General features: G+C 45.2%; 1 long non-coding RNA gene across 1 annotated transcript in view; it reads right to left on the bottom strand.

The window, feature by feature from the left end:
* LOC126424826 (uncharacterized) overlaps positions 1 to 20,060 on the bottom strand; it is a 427,296-nt gene extending 407,236 nt beyond the window's left edge. Inside the window, exon 1 of the long non-coding RNA XR_007576219.1 lies at positions 19,986 to 20,060. This is a non-coding gene — a long non-coding RNA (uncharacterized LOC126424826). The remainder of the gene's footprint in view (positions 1 to 19,985) is intronic.
* Between the last annotated feature and the right edge of the window lie 640 nt (positions 20,061 to 20,700).

Below are 20,700 nucleotides of genomic sequence, written 5' to 3'. Positions count from 1 at the left end.
CCACTCAATGCACTGGCAAAAATATATCATGGTGCGATAGATAGTTTAGTAGATCTGGCGTCATAATAACTGACGTGCATGAAAACGAAACTACCGGGCGAAATTCGCCGGAGATGCATTATAAATGTGCTTATAAATACACTCCTGGAAATGGAAAAAAGAACACATTGACACCGGTGTGTCAGACCCACCATACTTGCTCCGGACACTGCGAGAGGGCTGTAAAAGCAATGATCACACGCACGGCACAGCGGACACACCAGGAACCGCGGTGTTGGCCGTCGAATGGCGCTAGCTGCGCAGCATTTGTGCACCGCCGCCGTCAGTGTCAGCCAGTTTGCCGTGGCATACGGAGCTCCATCGCAGTCTTTAACACTGGTAGCATGCTGCGACAGCGTGGACGTGAACCGTATGTGCAGTTGACGGACTTTGAGCGAGGGCGTATAGTGGGCATGCCGGATGCCGGGTGGACGTACCGCCGAATTGCTCAACACGTGGGGCGTGAGGTCTCCACAGTACATTGATGTTGTCGCCAGTGGTCGGCGGAAGGTGCGCGTGCCCGTCGACCTGGGACCGGACCGCAGCGACGCACGGATGCACGCCAAGACCGTAGGATCCTACGCAGTGCCTTAGGGGACCGCACCGCCACTTCCCAGCAAATTAGGGACACTGTTGCTCCTGTGGTATCGGCGAGGACCATTCGCAACCGTCTCCATGAAGCTGGGCTACGGTCCCGCACACCGTTAGGCCGTCTTCCGCTCACGCCCCAACATCGTGCAGCTCGCCTCCAGTGGTGTCGCGACTGGCGTGAATGGAGGGACGAATGGAGACGTGTCGTCTTCAGCGATGAGAGTCGCTTCTGCCTTGGTGCCAATGATGGTCGTATGCGTGTTTGGCGCCGTGCAGGTGAGCGCCACAATCAGGACTGCATACGACCGAGGCACACAGGGCCAACACCCGGCATCATGGTGTGGGGAGCGATCTCCTACACTGGCCGTACACCACTGGTGATCGTCGAGGGGACACTGAATAGTACACGGTACATCCAAACCGTCATCGAACCCACCGTTCTACCATTCCTAGACCGGCAAGGGAACTTGCTGTTCCAACAGGACAATGCACGTCCGCATGTACCCCGTGCCACCCAACGTGCTCTAGAAGGTGTAAGTCAACTACCCTGGCCAGCAAGATCTCCGAATCTGTCCCCCATTGAGCATGTTTGGGACTGGATGAAGCGTCGTCTCACGCGGTCTGCACGTCCAGCACGAACGCTGGTCCAACTGAGGCGCCAGGTGGAAATGGCATGGCAAGCCGTTCCACAGGACTACATCCAGCATCTCTACGATCGTCTCCATGGGAGAATAGCAGCCTGCATTGCTGCGAAAGGTGGATATACACTGTACTAGTGCCGACATTGTGCAAGCTCTGTTGCCTGTGTCTATGTGCCTGTGGTTCTGTCAATGTGATCATGTGATGTATCTGACCCCAGGAATGTGTCAATAAAGTTTCCCCTTCCTGGGACAATGAATTCACGGTGTTCTTATTTCAATTTCCAGGAGTGTATATGTGAAATGTTTTAAGTGTATATTGAATATAAACGACACATGCGTACAGGGGCGAAAAGTTCCTCCTAAACCCCTGTACCGATTTCAGTCAGCCTTCGTACACATATTATTTACTGTATGGAAAGAAATATTGTAGGGCTAAGAACCGGGAACCGCCTGTTGGGATGATACGTAGAAGAGGGAAGCGTGAGGGGTAGATGGACAGACAGGGAGGAGGAGATGGGTACAGATGCGGGGGAGGAGCAGATGGACAAAGAAAGGGGGAGGGAGGGGGTGATAGATTCGCGATAAATACGAGCTAAGTAAGGAGCCAGCGCTGTAGAGTACACTTCGTAAAACCTAATTGGGGTTCCATATGGACATGGCAAGTTATTTGTTTTCAACTCTTTCAGTTGCTTCTCTGCGTCACGGATACCTATTACTGTGTCCTCCAGATGGGAGTCAGTACGGCGGCCAAATGTCGGTATGTTTGTACGATTATCTTGCTTGAACGATTTCTTAAAGGCGAAATTTAAAACTATGGCTTTCCTTTAGTTGTTTTCTGTTCAACGAGTGACTGGATTGCCGGGCAGGATTATCCGAGAGATCTAAGGCGCTGCAGTCATGGACTGTGCGACTGGTCCCGGCGGAGGTTCGAGTCCTCCCTCGGGCATGGGTGTGTTTGTCCTTAGGATAATTTAGGTTAAGTAGTGCGTAAGCTGAGGGACTGAAGACCTTAGCAGTTAAGTCCCATAACATTTCACACACATTTGAACAGTGAGCGGATTGAAGCTTTAGGCTCGCATAGTAATTTTTCGTCGGAGCAGAATTTTCTCGGGAATACCTTTCGCTAAGGCATGACGGTGGTAGTTGTAAGCTCCGCGCATCGATCTTTCTATAGACGCACGAATTTCCTCCAACTTTTGTCTCACGTCATTTGCACGTTCTTTTTTGAACATAGTGTGCATGACTGGATCCTCATTGTTCTCCGAATTTAATTGTTCAACCAAGATGGATCTTTCCCCTCCTTAATCCATTACGCTCCACGTACTTCTCCACAGCGCGATTTACAATGCGTTTAAACTTTGCCCACAATTCCTCTACGTCCATCATATTGGAGCTAAATGATGTCAATTCATTTTCTAAGTGGGATGCTAATAACTCCTTTTCTTCTCTTTCTAGCTAATTTACACCCCTAGGTTTCGTGATACATTAATCAACTTTAGTAGCTAACTTCTTAGGCAGTGATGAAAGACGTTTCTAACAGACGGTTTACAACGCGATAAACGTAAGAACCTGCTCCACAAGTGAAATTAAGTTTGATGCATTTAGTTCTTATGTCCTCGCGCTTGTTTGACGAGCCTGTAGAAAGCAAAAAATAAATTTGACGTACAAGTTTCATCATTTACAGGGGCCTCAAGTCTTTATCTGTGTGGTTGAGGGATTTCACCTCGGCCTCGTAGTGCAGATGCGGCTGCAGATGTAGCGGCTGCACGGTATGAAATGATTGCCTCTCGAGAGGTTGCGTAAATAATAGCAGAGAAAGCGTGCGGGAGGCCGGGGGAGATGTGTGTCTGCGTGCGGTGCTCACGTGGGGAGCAGGTGTGGACAGGCTCTTCATTACGTCTCGCCAGAGCAGGCGTGCCATTACTCAGGCCGCAAACTTCCCTCTCCTCTGGCTGCTCGCACACCTGGGGCATTACCAGCCCCGGACGTCGGACGTGGGAAATTCTTCAGCGGGACGCGCAGCCTGCCGATGCGCCACCACTCCAGCCCCCCTGCGTCGCTACAAACGGAGAAGTACGCACTGCGTCTGAAACCGACATTCGTCATGCTATTCATTATTATTAATTCTTAGTTACGACGAATTACAGAGAGCGTTTGAACTTGTTAGCTAGGTATGACAGCTTCATTTTCTTCTTCTCTTCCCCAAATCTCTTCATGAGCTCGCTGAATTGCTTGTTACTTCGCTCTGTCCACCGTTTCCCAGTGTTTTAATTTTCTTATCGCTTTCTCTGTGAGAATGTACACTTGCGATTAGGATTCCAAAGACTCTTCCTCCCCTGACAGTATCTTATGTGGGATTCATTCCTCATAAGTTTTGAAACTTTCTGGCAGATTAAAACTGTGTGCTGGACCGAGACTCGAACTCGGGACCTTTGACTTTCGCGGGCAAGTGCTCTACCGTCTGAGCTACCCAAGCACGACTCACGCCCCTCCTGCCAGAAAGTTTCATATCAGCGCACACTCCGCTGCAGAGTGAAAATCTCATTCTGGTCTCATAAGTTTAGTTTACCTTCTTCCAATCAAATAAATTTTACCTCCTTTTAATTTATTACATTAAGTAGTATTTTTTGTTACGCTAGTGTTTTCCATTCGGTAGATGTTACCATAGAACTTGAAGCGTATTCTGCGTACTGCGTCAGTAAACTTGTCTATGGCCGTATATAGGTCTGCAGTTTTTCTTTTAACTCATATGCCATTTATGTTAGTGGGACCATATAACTTCTTAGAATTTTTCGCCATTTTTTTACAGTATCGTCAGTTTTGATTGACCTTCTAGACATGTAGTTTATGTTGTATATAGTGCTTCAGGTACGAAAACTGTCTTGTAATGCCAAAGTCTCAAATTACAAGATATCACTCGTTCACTGTTGTGATTCGATGTTATTCTGTACGTTTTCTGGAGTTCGCTCACTGTAAATTGGTTTTATTGTTGAGTACAGTCCAGATGGTACTCTAATTTCTCCGTGATACTTAAAAGAAGATGTTCCGGCGTAAAGCCAAGCGCTGGCACGCCGCTCAGGAACGTCAGAGCATAGAGGGATGTGAAGAAGACGTCAGCCAATAGTACGCTGACCGACCTCTCTCTGGGACGCCAACGAGACAGCTGCAGCCTGTAGACGAACAGAACATAAACGCTGAGTCGCCTCCTCCCATGCCAAATACCTAGGCGTCCATCTAGACAAATACCTGAACCTGAGCAACCACGTAAAGGAGACCTTGAACACAGTCCGACAACTCCAATCCCTCATACGGCGAATACAAGGCAAATTTATTGGCTGTAACGACAAGACTGCTATAAACACTTACAAAACGTTCGTCCGCCCACTATTCGAATATGCTGCAGCAGCCCTTGCCTGCATCTCCAAAACCCAAGCCGTAAGACTCTACCGCACCTAGAGACGAATCTTACGCAGCATCCTTCGACTCGCCCCCTCCACCCCCAGACAAGAGGTGTTTGAGGAAGCAAAACTAACACCTATACAATCAAGACTAGCCGACCTGAGAGCCTGCTATGGGAAAACCACCCTCACCTCCCGACGGGACCTACACATAATATACACCCACAGAACCCGACACAGAAACAAATCCAAACACAAATACACCTACCCACCCAGAACGATCTTAAACAACATCCTCCACACCTTCCCTGACACGATACACCAACACGAGCACTCAAGACAACTGCACATACAGAACAACGACACTCCCACCTCTCCCCACCTCCAGGCGCTGAACCCCGACCGCCCACCACCATAAACCCGCTCAAATTGAATGTAACCAAAACAACAAAACATCTCCGCTACCACTGTCACCCTAGCAACAACGAAACAAAACTCATTACGCATCACGTACAGTGGCTTGAGCCCAAAAGTACACTACTGTCCATTAAAACTGCTACACCAAGAAGAAATGCAGATGATAAACGGGTATTCATTGGACAAATATATTATACTAGAACTGACATTTGATTACATTTTCACGCAATTTGGAGGCATAGATCCAGAGAAATCAGTACCCAGAACAACCACCTCTGGCCGTAATAACGGCCTTGATACGCCTGGGCATTGAGTCAAACAGAGCTTGGATGGCGTGTACAGCTACAGCTAGCCCTTCAGCTTCAACACGATACCACAGTTCATCAAGAGTAGTGACTGGCGTATTCAATTGCTGAGAGATCTGGAGAATGTGCTGGCCAGGGCAACAATCGAACGTTTTCTGTATCCAGATAGGCCTGTACAGGACCTGCAACATGCGGTCGTGCATTATCCTGCTGAAATGTAGGCTTTCGCAGGGATCGAATGAAGGGTAGAGCCACGGGTCGTAACACATCTGAAATGTAACGTCCACTGTTCAAAGTGCCGTAAATGCGAGCAAGAGGTGACCGCGCCGTGCAAGCTGTGGCACCCCATAGCATCACACCGGGTGATACGACAGTGTGGCGATCACGGATACCTGCTTCCAATGTGCGTTCACCGCGATGTCGCCAAAGACGGAAGCGACCATCATGATGCTGTAAACAGAACCTGGATTTATCCTCAAAAATGATGTTTTGCCGTTCGTGCACCCAGGTTCGTCGTCGAGTACACCATCGTAGGCGCTTCTGTCTGTGATGCAGCGTCAAGGGTAATCGCAGCCATGGTCTCCGAGCTGATAGTCCATGCTGCTGCAAACGTCGTCCAACTGTTCCTGCAGATGGTTGTTGTCTTGCAAACGTCCTCATCTGTTCACTTAGGGATCGAGACGTGGCTGCACGATCCGTTACAGCCATGCGGATACGATGCCTGTTATCTCGACTGCTAGTGATACGAGGCCGTTGAGATCCAGCACGGCGTTCCGTATTACCCTCCTGAACCCACCGATTCCATATTCTGCTAACAGTCATTGGATTTCGACCAACGCGAGCAGCAATGTCGCGATACGATAAACTGCAATCGCGATAGGCTACAATCCGACCTTTATCAAAGTCGGAAACGTGATGGTACGCATTTCTCCTCCTTACACGAGGCATCACAACAACGTTTCACCAGGCAAAGACGGTCAACTGCTGTTTGTGTATGAGAAATCTGTTGGAAATTTTCCTCATGTCAGTACGTTGCAGGTGTTGCCACCGGCGCCAGCGTTGTGTGAATGCTCTGATAAGCTAATCATTTGCATATCACAGCATCTTCTTCCTGTCGGTTAAATTTCGCGTCTGTAGCACGTCATCTTCGTGGTGTAGCAATTTTAGTGGCCAGTAGTGTAAATTAGGTCATTGTAAAGCCATATCTAAGCATTCCACACGGTCACACAATTGTTAACCCATTCCCATCCCCACTCATGCCACTGGTTCAAAGTAACTCAATAAGATACTATCAAAACTCCAAATTTCCATATTAAGTAAAATGTTATTAGTTTATAAGTTAGTGTGAAGACAAACAAAAACTACTTAGTAAAAACAGTAATTATTTATTTAAGTTAGCAAAGCAAACATGTATCATCAAAACAACAAAAAAAGCTACCCAAGAAAAAAATGTAATTAGTTTCTAAGTTAGCAAAACAATCATGTATCATTAAAAACAATACAAAAGCTAATTAAGAAAAATTGTAATTAGTTTGTAAGTTAGCAATAAGTTCAACCTAAATAAAGAAAAGCAAAAGAAATACCAAGCCGTAGCCCAGTTGACAACTAGCCGTTCTACGTGCCCTACAGCAGCGATGTGGGAACTATATAATTTCACATGTATTATGTATTGTCGAAACTGATATGATTTCTTATTTTGTCTGTCGCACATTGCTTGTGACACATCATTGTAAATTCTCAAAGTTAAGTGTTGCCACTTATCTTACGCCAGCCGGGGTGGCCAAGCGGTTCTAGGCGCTACAGCCTGGAACCGCGCGACTACTACGGTCGTAGGTTCGAATCCTGCCTCGGGCATGGATGTGTGTGATGTCCTTAGGTTTATGTAGTCCTAAGTTCAAGGGGACTGACGACGACAGCAGTTAAGTCCCATAGTGTCCAGAGTCATTTTTGAACTTATCTTACTGTGATAAAAATTCATTAATACGATTTGCTTGAATTGTCGTCTAGCGATCCGAGAAAGTAGGTTTCCTAGGCACCCCATATTCGGCGAGTAGTTAGAACACAACATAAGTCTCTGAAATTGTACCGTATTTCGTTTGTTGTGGGATCTCTGAAATTTTCCATCGAATGAGTCTTCTCATATGATATTTGAAGGCCTGAGTTTGATGCTATCTCTATGGCGAGACCCAATCCGCGAGTAGCGAAAAGGAATGAGTGACAAAGCTGTTGAAAGCGGAATCAGGCTTGACTGTAGAAAGATAAATGTTACAGTTGACAGCCTGATCTCGCAATTTTTCCTGATTCTCTAGATACAACTTCTAATAATATCACCACTTGCAAAGTAGGTTAGAAATCAGATTAATAATGTTGCTCGCGCAGCATATGTTCGCTTTATCGGGCAACAACAAAGTTATTGACTGTGGATGGTATCGTCAGAATGGAAATAATGAAGTCACTGTAAAAAGTCATTAATTTTGGCACTTATCTTGAATGGATTCCCACGTAGATTTCGTCGAAGTTGTTATGACTCATCTTGTTGATTCTAGGGTGATTCCACTTTGACTGCTAGAAGGTCCAGATCTGTATTTTAGCAATATTTGAAGACCTAACAAATGCGTTTTTCAGGAAATTCTTAATGATCAAACAATCCCAGTTCAGAACAATGGTATGGTAGAAGTAATTTTTGACTTGATGTTCACGATCCACATTCTTATTAAACTTCTTGTAAATTCACATATACTTCTTCTTAATTGTCACATCATCAAGAAAACAGTTTTGTATCAATCTTCATATATTTAATTTCCTACGTAACCAAACACAAGACTTGACTGTTCTTTCACAAAACGAAATAACAACTTAACTTCTGCAAAGTGAAACAAAGACTGCTCTGTGCGCATTCGCGCCAAAACGGTTACAAGTAAGTCAAAGATTATGACAGTCTCACAGAAGTGAATACACACAAGAACCATATCACTGTGATATATCGATACATCGGAGTATCTATACATTAATAAAACCAAATGTGAATATTGTCACAAAAATATGTCTGTTACTTCGCAGAAAAGTAGTACGATATTACTGGTATCGAGAACTGGGGTTGGAGTGCCGTAACGGTCACGTAAATAAAGAACCATTACAAATTGCAGGGCAGATCAATGAACTAAAGCCACAGTCAGCAACGACAGGAGTCGAGCTCTCTTCGAGAAAACTGAATGCCCTACAAACGAGAGAGACAGGGGAAGGAGAGAGAAACGAGCGAAGAGTTTAAATATCTAGGAGGGCGGACAGAGCGAAACACATCTGAGAGATAAGCATTTATATCATGCATCACAAGAATTGAAGGAGCATATCAGCTTAAAGAAAGCGTCTACAAGAAGCCATCAGCATACTTAATGCCAAAATACGGCATTAACGTGTGACTGCCGGAGGCGATATATACGCCAGTATGTTCCGATATGAATAGAAAAGATCTGATAGAGAAGTCAGACGAATATCCGAGGACGAGTCAAAGAAAATGGCGAATTCAGAAGACGGCACAACCACGAACTCTACACACATGTAGAAAACATCTCAGATACCATTCGCAGCACGAGGATTATTTTCTATGACCATACTGCCCATGTGAGTCCTACTACGTTGATTGATGGAGTATTTAGTTCATTCTCACCAAGGCGGCATCGTTTTCAGAGGTAGAAAAAGATTTGCAAGAAGTGAGTTTATCACAGTACGATATTCACAAACGCATTCCGCTCAAGAATGCGCAAAAGAAAAACTAAAACTGAAAACGTGGTAAAATGTAGACTAATACGAGGAAGGAAGAAAGAGCATAGGAAACGAATGCGAGAATAATGGGCTAAAGTTAAGACTGACGTCCGAGGAAAATAGAGAGTGCAGCAGAAACAGCGCGGTCCAGAGACTGCCAGTACGAAAGAAAGGAGAAACGAATTGACAAATAAAACATATGCTGCCCGTCTAAAACAGAAAACGATACACTCAGTATAAAAGAACTACTTACGCAAATTTTGGAGTTGTTAGAAGGGATAAACAGCAACACTTTTTATGTTTGATAGAGAATAGGGAAGGAGAGGAGAAGGATAGTTGTGGAATTTGTGACTTCCAGCCACACAGGGTACTGTGGTAAGGCAACGGCGAAAGTTTGAACAGTTGTGCTGCACCGGGACTCGAACCCAGACGCTCCGCTTCTCTAGAACGGTTGCTTAACCGCCTCGGTCATCCTGACACGCTTTCCGTCCGATCAAAATTCTCAGCTTACCGCGCGCTGCAATGCCCATTAACACCCTACTCGCAAATTATTTATTCTAGTAGGAGTTCGGACGATGCTTGTGTATCTGCACTGAAACAAATGTCAAGCAGTCGTCGTGCTTGTAGAGGAATGTATACATTTCTGTGGCGTCTGTTCTGTCGGACATGTTCTACAGGACAGACGTCATTCAAATATGTACTTCTTTATGTGACACAGTGTCACAGTTGCAGCATTTTCCAGCTAAGCAGTCCATGAATGGTTTGGCGCTGGACTTTCCTTAGGCCAACGTTCACAGTTGTTTGACTGCTTCGTATGCAACATATTGATGTCGGAATCTGATACGCACCACAATTATGCTTACTACCAGGAAGGGTAAGTTTTCATTACAGAACGCCGGAAATCACTCCGTAAGTGCTGGTTGCCTTTGGCTGGAGCAACTGGCTTTCCTCCCGAAACACATGGATGAACGTATCAAACTCTCGAGGCTGTTCGCTGATGTAAACAGACGACATTTTGAGCAACATATTCGACGCAGTATTCATCACATTGCAGTTTGAACCCCATGTCTGATCATCAATAGCATCAAAAGCTTCATGGACTACTCGTGGGGAAACGGATAACGTGTGAAATTTTTGTCATATAAGAGAAAGGTGTTCTTATTCGATGATCTTGCTGGGCAAGGCAGGATTTTACAAGCATGAAGACAAGCAGTAGAAACTCTCGCCTTTTGCGGGCGGGCATTATCTAGGTGAAATGTAAGCCCAGGATTGCTTGCCACGAAGGGCAACAAATGGGGCGTATGATATTGTCTTCGCACCGCTGTGGTGTAAGGATGCCGGGGATGACAGCCCAAGGGGTCCTGCTATGAAAAGAAGTGGCATCCCAGACAATCACTTGTGGTTGTCTATCTGTATGGCGGGCGACAGGTGGGGGTGGTGTCCGACCACTCACCGGGGCGTCTTCAGAGACGTTTCAGCCTGGACTCTCGCTCGTGTCTTCGAATTTCATTATCATTTTCTTGAAACCATCTAACGACATCAGGGTTCTCCTCAGCGCTTTCACTCGGTGGCACTATCAGTGTAATTCCTACCATTCACATAAAACAATTTCTCTAACAGCGCACTGTCTCTCGCTAGCCTTATACTCCACTCTCGTTTCGCTTCTCAAAAAATGTACAGCGCCATATTTGCACCTGGTGGCCAAAATTGGAACTAATTATTTGCAGTGTAATTCGGTTCCTTATTAACGCATTAGCGTATATACCAAGTTCGCTGCCATACGATAATTATAGCGCACACCAGACTTCGGAGAGTTGTTGTTGTTGTGGTCTTCAGTCCTGAGACTGGTTTGATGCAGCTCTCCATGCTACTCTATCCTGTGTAAGCTTCTTCATGTCCCAGTACTTACTGCAACATACATCCTTCTGAAACTGCTAAGTGTATTCATCTCTTGGTCTCCCTCTATGACTTTTACCCTCCACGCTGCCCTCCAGTACTAAATTGGTGATCCCTTGATGCCTCAGAACATGTCCTACCAACCGGTCTCTTCTTCTTGTCAAGTTGTGCCACAAACTCCTCTTCTCCCCAATTCTATTCAATACCTCCTCATTAGTTATGTCATCTACCCATCTAATCTTCAGCATTCTTCTGTAGCACCACATTTCGAAACCTTCTATTCTCTTCTTGTCCAAACTATTTATCGTCCATGTTTCACTTCCATACATGGCTACACTCCATACAAATACTTTCAGAAACGGCTTCCTGACAAATCTATACTCGATGTTAACAAAATTTCTCTTCTTCAGAAACGCTTTCCTTGCCATTGCCAGTCTACATTTTATATCCTCCCCAGATAGCAAATCTCATCTACGGCTTTAAGTGTCTCATTTCCTAATCTAATTCCCTCAGCATCACCCGACTTAATTCGATTACATTCCGTTATCCTCGTTTTGCTTTTGTTGATGTTCATCTTATATCCTCCTTTCAAGACACTGTCAATTCCGTTCAATTGGTCTTCCAAGTGCTTTCCTGTCTCTAACAGAATTACAACGTCATCGGCGAACCTCAAAGTTTTTATTTCTTCTCCATGGATTTTAATTCCTACTCCGAATTTTTCTTTTGTTTCCCGTACTGCTTGCTCAATATACAGATTGAATAACATCGGGGAGAGGCTACAACCCTCTCTCACTCCTTTGTTATACTTTAACTGCAGCGACACGGTATACGAAGCTGGAATTCGTATGTCCGCAATGTTACCGGAGAACACTGACAGGACATATTTTCGGCAGTGTGTAGTTCTTATAGCCCCTGTAAACTGCCCTTAAAGAAAAGGTGATTTACCAGTCGCTGACATCGAGACGCCATGTTATACAGGATGGACGCTATGAGCAGTGTTCAGTCACCCCTATGCGCGGCCTCTCTGTTTCTATAAAACACACACACACACATACACACGTCATGTGCGCGGTCGCTCCGACACCACGCCATTGGTCAGCGCGCCACGGGGGTGGGCCGTCAACAACACACCCCCTGGCGGCCCCTGAGGGGTGGGTTCCCGTTAATCGATACGACCCGCCATCCGCCAGGGGACGGGGTGACGCCAACCGGCTAGGAGTCACGTCAGCGACTTTCAAGCGCCACGCCTGTCGCCATGTTTGCGATTTCGCGAAGCGTCAGTCGACTTTGTTCACGTGTTACCAGCCATTCGATATCCCTCAACATCATGATCAGTCTATCACGTGGCAGACAAGTCTGTCACCATTCGTGCTGATCTTCGTAAATGGCTTTCCTGCAACGTGTGGGAAGCCAGTCGTCAAAAACAGGTCGGATCCTCACGGAGCACAAAGTGATTTTTCGCACTCCACCGAATACGGCAGCACTCTTAGGTTCCGTGAAAGATGCCTTGACAAGATCCCCTGCGAGTCTGGCCTCTTGTATTAGCTTCGTCCATAAGGTCATAGTGTTTTTGTTTTAGGTTTTGGTATTCCGGTCGCTAAAGGTTTATTTATCGATTGTCATTTTTTATTTGCAGTGCACTCTTGCTATCTGAGTTTACATGTTGTCATTTTATGAATTAGTGAGTGGAGCTGTGGACGCTAGAAAATGGCGTACAAAGTAGAGGAATTGCAACATTTCAGACGTTTTCTCCTGCTTTAGTTCAGTAGGGGGGGGGGGGGGGGGGAGGTGACAGCAGCGGAGGCAGCCAGAAACATTTGCACCTTGTCGTTGGGGATAATGTCATTGGACAGAGCACGGCGGGGAAATGGTTTTCTCGTTTGGGGAGGATCATTTTGACACTAGTGACCCCACGTTCCGGAAGGCCTTAGGGGTTTGATGAAGATCGTTTAAACGCATTAACCCCCAATGATCCTCGTCAGTGTACTCGAGGACTTGCAGATGATATGGACTGTGATCATTCCACCATCGTTCAACATTTGCAAGCAATGAGGAAGGTTCAGATATCGGATGTATGTGTTCCGCATGCTCTATGCCAAAATACAAAAATCAGCTAGTGGCCATATGCGCATCTGTTCTCAAATCGTTCAAATGGCTCTGAGCACTATGAAACTGAACTGCTAAGGTCATCAGTCCCCTAGAACTTAGAACTACTTAAACCTCACTAACCTAAGGACATCACACACATCGATGCCTGAGGCTGGTTTCGAACCTGCGACCGTAGCGGTCGCGCGGTTCCAGACTGTAGCGCCTAGAACCGCTCGGCCACTCTGGACGGCTCTCTCCTTGCTCGTCGTCACTTGGCTCGTGAGCAACACCGACCATTCCTATCTGGTATCGTTACAGGTGACGAGAAATGGTGTCTTTATGCTAACATGAAAGAAGAAAGGAGAGGTTGAACTCAAACAATGCGGGAGCTCCCCGTATAAAGACCTGCGTGCATCCACACAAGACAAAGCCACCTATGGTAAACTAACATACACAAACAAGCGACAAACGTCGGAAAGCCCCTGCATATCAGCAACACTGACTGGTAATTACCAGCTGCTATTGGAGGCGATCAACAGGCCACAGCAGGGGCACCGACGAGCTCGCCCACTGACGCACAAACAAACCGCCAACATCACCTTACACTGTGCTTCCAACTTATGACCTATCGGGCGTTGCAGGATGCTGACGCTGAACGAGGACTCCACACCAGCACCCAGCGCCAGCCTCCGAGGACACAACCGCACAACGTCACGGTATCGACCTGAATGATACCCACTACTAACAAAGCCTATACTTGCACAACCTATCGCAGGCAGCAAGACAACCGCTACTGCTCTTACCACCCGACCTAACTATCGCAGAGGTTTTTTTTCCCTTGGCTCTTGCCTTGGCACTTTTATTCCTCTGCCCTTCAAACCGCTACCCTGCGTTCGATTTCGACCCAATCTATCTCCAGATGAGCGCGTATTAATGGTTAACCTTAATCAGACGTACGCAGACATCGCAGTACCCACATCCTGCGACACCTCACTTTAGTGAAAACTAACCCTTATGCAGAGATGGCAGTAGATGTATTGTGTTGGCCATCATGCAGGTGTGGGCGTGGAGGGGCTCCACCTCTATTTAACAAAAGATAATGTTATGCGTCTGCTGGGACAGCGCCGGTGTGGTGTGCTACGAATTGCTTCCCCTAGGTTTAACCATCGCTGTTGACATTTACTGTCAACAACTATGACGTCATGCAGACGCAATCCAAGAATAACGACCAGGAGGAGAGCGTGAAGTGGTGCTGCTCCACATGATAACGCCCGTCCGCATTCTGCTAGACTGACAAAAAAACACTATAGAGGAGTTGGGAAGTCATTCTGCTCTCACGTTATTCACCTGATCCCGCGCCCCCAGATTTTCTCCTTTTTCGCTCTCTGTCGAAAACCCTTCAAGGGACTTCCTTTTAGGATGAAAATTCGCCCCGAACACGGCTCGACGAGTTCTTCGCCTCAAAACCAATTGGGCCGGCCTGGTTGGCCGAGCCGTTCTAGGCACTACAGTCTGGAGCCGCGCAACCACTGCGGTCGCAGGTTCGAATCCTGCCTCGGGCATGGATGTGTGTGATGTCCTTAGGTTAGTTAGGTTTAAGTAGTTTTAAGTTCTAGGGGACTGATGGCCTTCGAAGTCCCGTAGTGCTCAGAGCCATCTGAACCATCAAAACCAATTTATATATACAGTCGTGGAATCGGATAGTTACCACAGCGCTGGCAAAATGCTATAAACAATTAAGGAGAATATATTAATGATGACGAAATTCTCTGTTATTTGAATCTGTTGTGTTCAGTTAACTTTCGGAAAAAGCTACGATTTTATGAAACAATCCATTACATCGAACAGGGGACTAGTAAAGGATGTCTGATGAAGGAGTTCCTAATTTCAAAATTAAATATTTCGAAAACTAAGATCGATAGACGAGTGCGACAAACGATACGTTTATTGTGAAAACCGTAAGAATTTTATACAGAAATTTCGAAGTATTTCGAAAACTACTAACGGATGCCGCTGTGGTCGTAATACATAGCTTGCGGTTCAGATCGTTGAGTTCCACCACTGAAACGTGAAAGGAGGTTAGAAGAGGCTGATATCACGTATTCCATTTTTCTCGTACTGGTGTACCACACGTCAGAACACAGTCCTGCGACGACGAGGCGCAGTTTTGTAACACGTTTTAATGTTTCCAAAGGACACGATGTGGAAATCATGCGCAAACTCCTCTTCAAATTCCGACAGTCAGACAGCAAGGCTGACGATCTGGAGGGGAATGTTGGCCACGGGCAGTGCAGTTACTCCTGAAAATATCGCCACGCTTTCTGGAATTGTCAACAAACATAAAGGAAATTCGTCCGAAGATTTGCAGCAGAGAGAGACTGGTTTGAAGCATTCCAGCACGTACAAAATACTGAGAGCCTACACACGTTTACATTCAAAATCCAAAGTTACCAGTCCATACCTGTACGAGCTGCGCGAACAAGATTCTCACAATGAATGATAGTCAAGGATTTGATGTTGGCTGCAACTGTTTCACAGATGAAGCACACTTCCACGTGAGTATAGTCGTGCGTAAACAAATTTTAGATTTTGGGTTTCCGAAAATCCACATTTCTGTCAATCGGAGTCACTGTATTCTCCCAAAGTTGCTGTTTGGGTTGCGGTATGCAGCAGAGACATTATTGGCCCTTTTTTGTGCGAGAAAAGATCGACAGTGAACTTTACGTTGCAATTTGAGAACAATTTGTCGCCACAAAGCTAACGTTGGAGGTTCGTGCTAGATGGAGCCAGACAACATCGCATCGAACAAGTGTTTCACTTACTTAATGAATATTTCTGGGACAGCCGGCCGAAGTGGCCGTGCGGTTCTAGGCGCTGCAGTCTGGAACCGCGAGACCGCTACGGTCGCAGGTTCGAATCCTGCCTCGGGCATGGATGTGTGTGATGTCCTTAGGTTAGATAGGTTTAACTAGTTCTAAGTTCTAGGGGACTAATGACCTCAGCAGTTGCTCAGAGCCATTTGAACCATATTTCTGGGACAGAGTCACTGCGATGGATTATTGCAGATTTACGGGCGCGTTAAAATGAATATAGGTACAATAATTATGGAGAAATGATGAGACTTGGAAGGTTGCAGTAGTTATGAAAAGATGAAGAAACTTACACAAAAAGACTAGAGTACAGAGCTGCATTAAAACAGTCTTCGAAATCAAGACCACAACAGCAGCAAGAACACAAAAATTAATTATTTCATATTTGTTTATTTGGGAAGTATTGTAGCCATTAAGTCATCTCTTACAGCTAATGAGACAATCACAATAATATACACTGCATTCTTTACGACACACTGTCCACTCGTCTGGAATTCAAAATTAATAAATAATGCGATTTAAATAGTAGACACATTAGTAGCAATAGGACAAAAAAAGTATTTCTGTCCGTGACAGGTAGAAGAAAAGTTACAATCAGGTAGATTTAAACTGAAGATCCTGGCCGCAGAGGATGTGAGAGGAGGCGAGATTGAGAGGGAGAAAGAGATGGTTAAAACACGAGGGGAAAGAATGTGGTACGAATGACAGAGCGACGAAAACAAAAAGAAGTGGGACTTGAAGGAAATGGGAGCAACATTGCTTTATTGTCGACAATGGAAAACTGGCCATACATGTTTATTTTTCATAGGAGATTTTCGAGGATGACAAATGCAGAAGGGTATTTAATTGTGCGTAGATTGCTGATTAGCTTGCTCCAGAGGTGGACAGCAGCAACAGAGAACCAGTCTGAGGGTTTTTTGTTGGTTTTATAGAAGGGCACATTTAGCGTACTCTGCCGTTTACATTAAAGCGGCTACAAGCCAGCGTACTGGATGAGTGAGCCCTCGTCTTTCGATTAGGACGAGGTGGCACGTACTTAATCTCTTATGCGAGATACTGGGACGCATGCGCGCTGAGGACCCAATGAAAGAGACGCAGCGTGTGGCAATCAAGTAACTTTTCCGGTCGCATCCACTCCGACTGGGCGTGCGGTGGTCAATTAGACTGATGTCGCAGGCGTAACGCACACATTAGCTTTGACCGTCTAGTCTTCTCACTACTTGTGTCTTGTTGGATTACATGACAAATGCTCGTAATTAAATTTATTGAAATAGCTTAGCTCTTTTTGAACAACTTCGAAGGCCCAACGGGACCGAACGACCGCCGTGTCATCCTCAGTCCATAGAAGTCATCGGATGCATGTGTGAAGAGGCATGTGGTCAGCCCACTGCTTTCCCAGCCGTGGTCAGTTTTGCCATCGCAGCCGCCACTTCTCAGTCAGGTAGCTCTTCAACTGGCCTTACAAGGGCTGAGTGCACCGCACGTGCTAACAGCGGTTGGCAGATCCGGACGATCAACCAACCAAAGTGCTAGTCAAGCGTGACAGTGCTTACCTTCGGTGATCTGACGAGAACCGATGTTACCAATGTGCCAAGGCCATTGGCAATATACAGCGTACTCGGACTTCGCAGTGCGATCCTTCACATACGAGGGTGGTTTGAAAAGTTCTCGGAACGGAACAGAAAAAGAAATTCTTACATCATGGAAACTTTTTTTAAATTTTCAATGTAGTCTCCTTGTAGATTAATGCACTTGGTCCAACGATGTTCCAGTGCCTTGATCCCATCTGGAAAATGAGTTTCTTCCAGGCCTGTAAGATAGTTGTCAACTCCAGGTATCAAATCTTCGTTTGAAATCAATCTTCGTTCACCAAGAAAAATTTTCAGTTTTGGAAAGAGATGGAAGTCTGAAGGAGCCATATTAGGTGAATAAGGCGGGTGTGGCAACAATTCATGCCTTAGTTCGTGTAATTTTGCCATGGCGACTGCACACGTTTTTGATCCAGCGTGCAGAGTCGCGGCACCCATCTTGCAGATAATTTTTTCGTTTCGAATTCTTCAGTTAAAATGTGATATACCCTTTCGGATGACATCTTGCAAGCGTGAGCGGTTTCACGCTATTTCAATCGGCGATCCTCCATGATCATTTTGTGCACTTTTGCAATGATTTCTGGAGTAGTGACACATCTTGGCCGACCACTGGGGGGAACATCATCTACGCTCTCCCGGCCAAATTTAAATTCATTTGTCCACTTGGCAACAGTTGAATATGAAGGAGCAGAGTCCCCCAGTTTATTCTGGAAATCGGCATGAATGTACTTTACTTCCATACCTTTCTTTACGAAGTATTTAATCACTGCTCGAATCTCGACTTTTTCCATCTTCGCAAAGCACTACGCGGGAACATCAACAGAGCCACGTCACCTCCACAGCTCCCTTCCAAGAGCACTGACGTGGCACGTGTTTACAGGCAACAGTCCAATGAATATCACGTGAACAGCTCGTTGCGCTAGCACTAACCTCTCGTCGTGATTTGAAATCACCCTCGTATTAGGAATTGAAAAATGTCTGTCACAAAATTTCTTCCTTCGCATATTTCGGGAAATAAATGGACATTGAAGATCGGCAATCTGGCAAGACTTTAATCACGTATACGGTAACTACCTCGATCAGAATGTAGCGGTAGTGCTGTGCAGTTGGTGCAATGGATAGAGTTTTGCGTTAGCATGCAGGGAGCTCGAGTCTTACTTGTTTTTATTTGCTAAAGGAAGTCTTAATCATCATATAGCCATTACAATAGGTCTTGTACAAAACATCCGCAGTTACGTACTAGGAACACAGAAATGGAAGTACAATCGTTTTCATCGGTCAGCTTTTAAAGAAACCTTTTGAAAGTTGTGGACGCGAATTGTTTCGCACCACTGCATCTACTAGATTCCATACTTTATTTGTATGTACCCTCCCCCAGTGGTCCCATGGATTAATAACAACTACTATTCTTGGCACGTTCGAGTCCATTACATTTCGTTAGGCCCTTAATATGCCAGCGGCAACGTGCTTTGCAAAATAATCTCGATGGGATCATTGGGAGATGGTACACTGAAAACTAGTTTGGAGTCTAGCAAATGCAGTAGCGTGAAACAATTCGTGTCCACGATGTGCAAAAAAAAAAAATGACCAATGAAAACGACTGTACTTCCATTTGTTTTCGTAGTACGTAATTGCAAATGTTTTATAGAAGACCCACTGTATTCACTGTATGACGATTAAGACGCCAGATACCGTACCGCTAAGACTACTTTTAGCAAGTACAAACGAATAAGCCTCGATGCAGAATGGAACCCTCGATCTCATGTGTGCTAGCCCAAAAAGACTATCCATTGCACCAAATGGACAGCATTGATGTATGTGGTGACAGAGGTAGTTACCGTACATGTGATTACGGTGTTGCCAGATTGCCAATCTTTAACGTCCATTTACCGGTCGAAATCTGCGCAGGACAAAATTCTGTGACAGACATTTTTGAATCGCGTTGCGTAGTCCGAGTGCGCGAATTTATCTTCACCCTGTATGTATACTTTATTATAATGTATATATGACGTTGAATATTTTATTATTCAAAGTTAATAATTTCCATAAATGAATCAAATTAGACAACTAATCAGGCTACAATCATCATTAAAGACTCATTTCACAAAGTCTAATAAACTAATAAATACATTTACATGTCTGATAATCAGTGAATTAATCGGAGTGATACGTAATCAACAATAATGTGTTTTTCGTGTAGTGTTTTCGCCGTTGTTTGTTTCCTCTTTTTTAAAATTTTATACTCTCGAATAAAAAGGGCAAAATGTTATCTTCAACAATAATACTAAGGCAGTTGAACACTAAGGTTTCAAAAATATCACTTATGTGTATGCGTATCTACCGAACAAGAGTAAATTAAATACGCAAATTAGTCACAGCATGCACTCACCTCGGATGAAAATGTCACATCACAAATGCTGCTCGAACTGGTTCCACTAACAGCAAGATGCGAAGAGCACCTGAAAAAAAAAGAAAAAGAAAAGGAATTGTGATATAATAAATACATATAATAAAAGTACACTAAACAAAATAATAATAATAAACAACTGAAAATGTGGCGACGAGTTCGTCATGTCTTCTACTACCTTTCCTGCTCCACTCGCAAATAGAGCGAGGGAGAAACGACTCCTTTATATCACCTTATGAGCCCTACTTTATCGTATATTACCTTCGTGGTCCTTACGCGTAATATATGTTGGTGGTAGAAGAATCGACGTGCAGTCAGTTTCAAATGACGAATTGTCTCAATAATATTCCTCGAAACGTCGCTTCCCCTCCAGGGATTCCCATGTGAATTCCCAAAGCATCTCCGTAACACTCACGTGTTGTTAGAATCTACCGGTAACAAATCTAGCAGCCCGCCTCTGAATTGCTTCGATGTCGTCTTTCAGTCCGACTTGGTATGGATCCCAAACACTCGAGCAGAATTCAAGAAATGGTCGCACGAGCGTCCTATATGAGGTTTCCTTCACAGGTGAACTGCTCTTTCCTAAAATTCCCCAGCAAACCGAAGTCGACCACTCCCCTTCCCTACCGCAATCCTTACACGCACGTTCCATTTCACATCGCTTTCCCACGTTAAGCAAAGATATTGAAACAACGTG

Source organism: Schistocerca serialis, chromosome 10 (genome assembly GCF_023864345.2).
Source record: "Schistocerca serialis cubense isolate TAMUIC-IGC-003099 chromosome 10, iqSchSeri2.2, whole genome shotgun sequence".
Lineage (NCBI taxonomy): Eukaryota > Metazoa > Arthropoda > Insecta > Orthoptera > Acrididae > Schistocerca > Schistocerca serialis.
The sequence above is the reverse complement of the archived record's forward strand: the minus strand, read 5'-3'. Positions and strand labels throughout refer to the sequence as shown.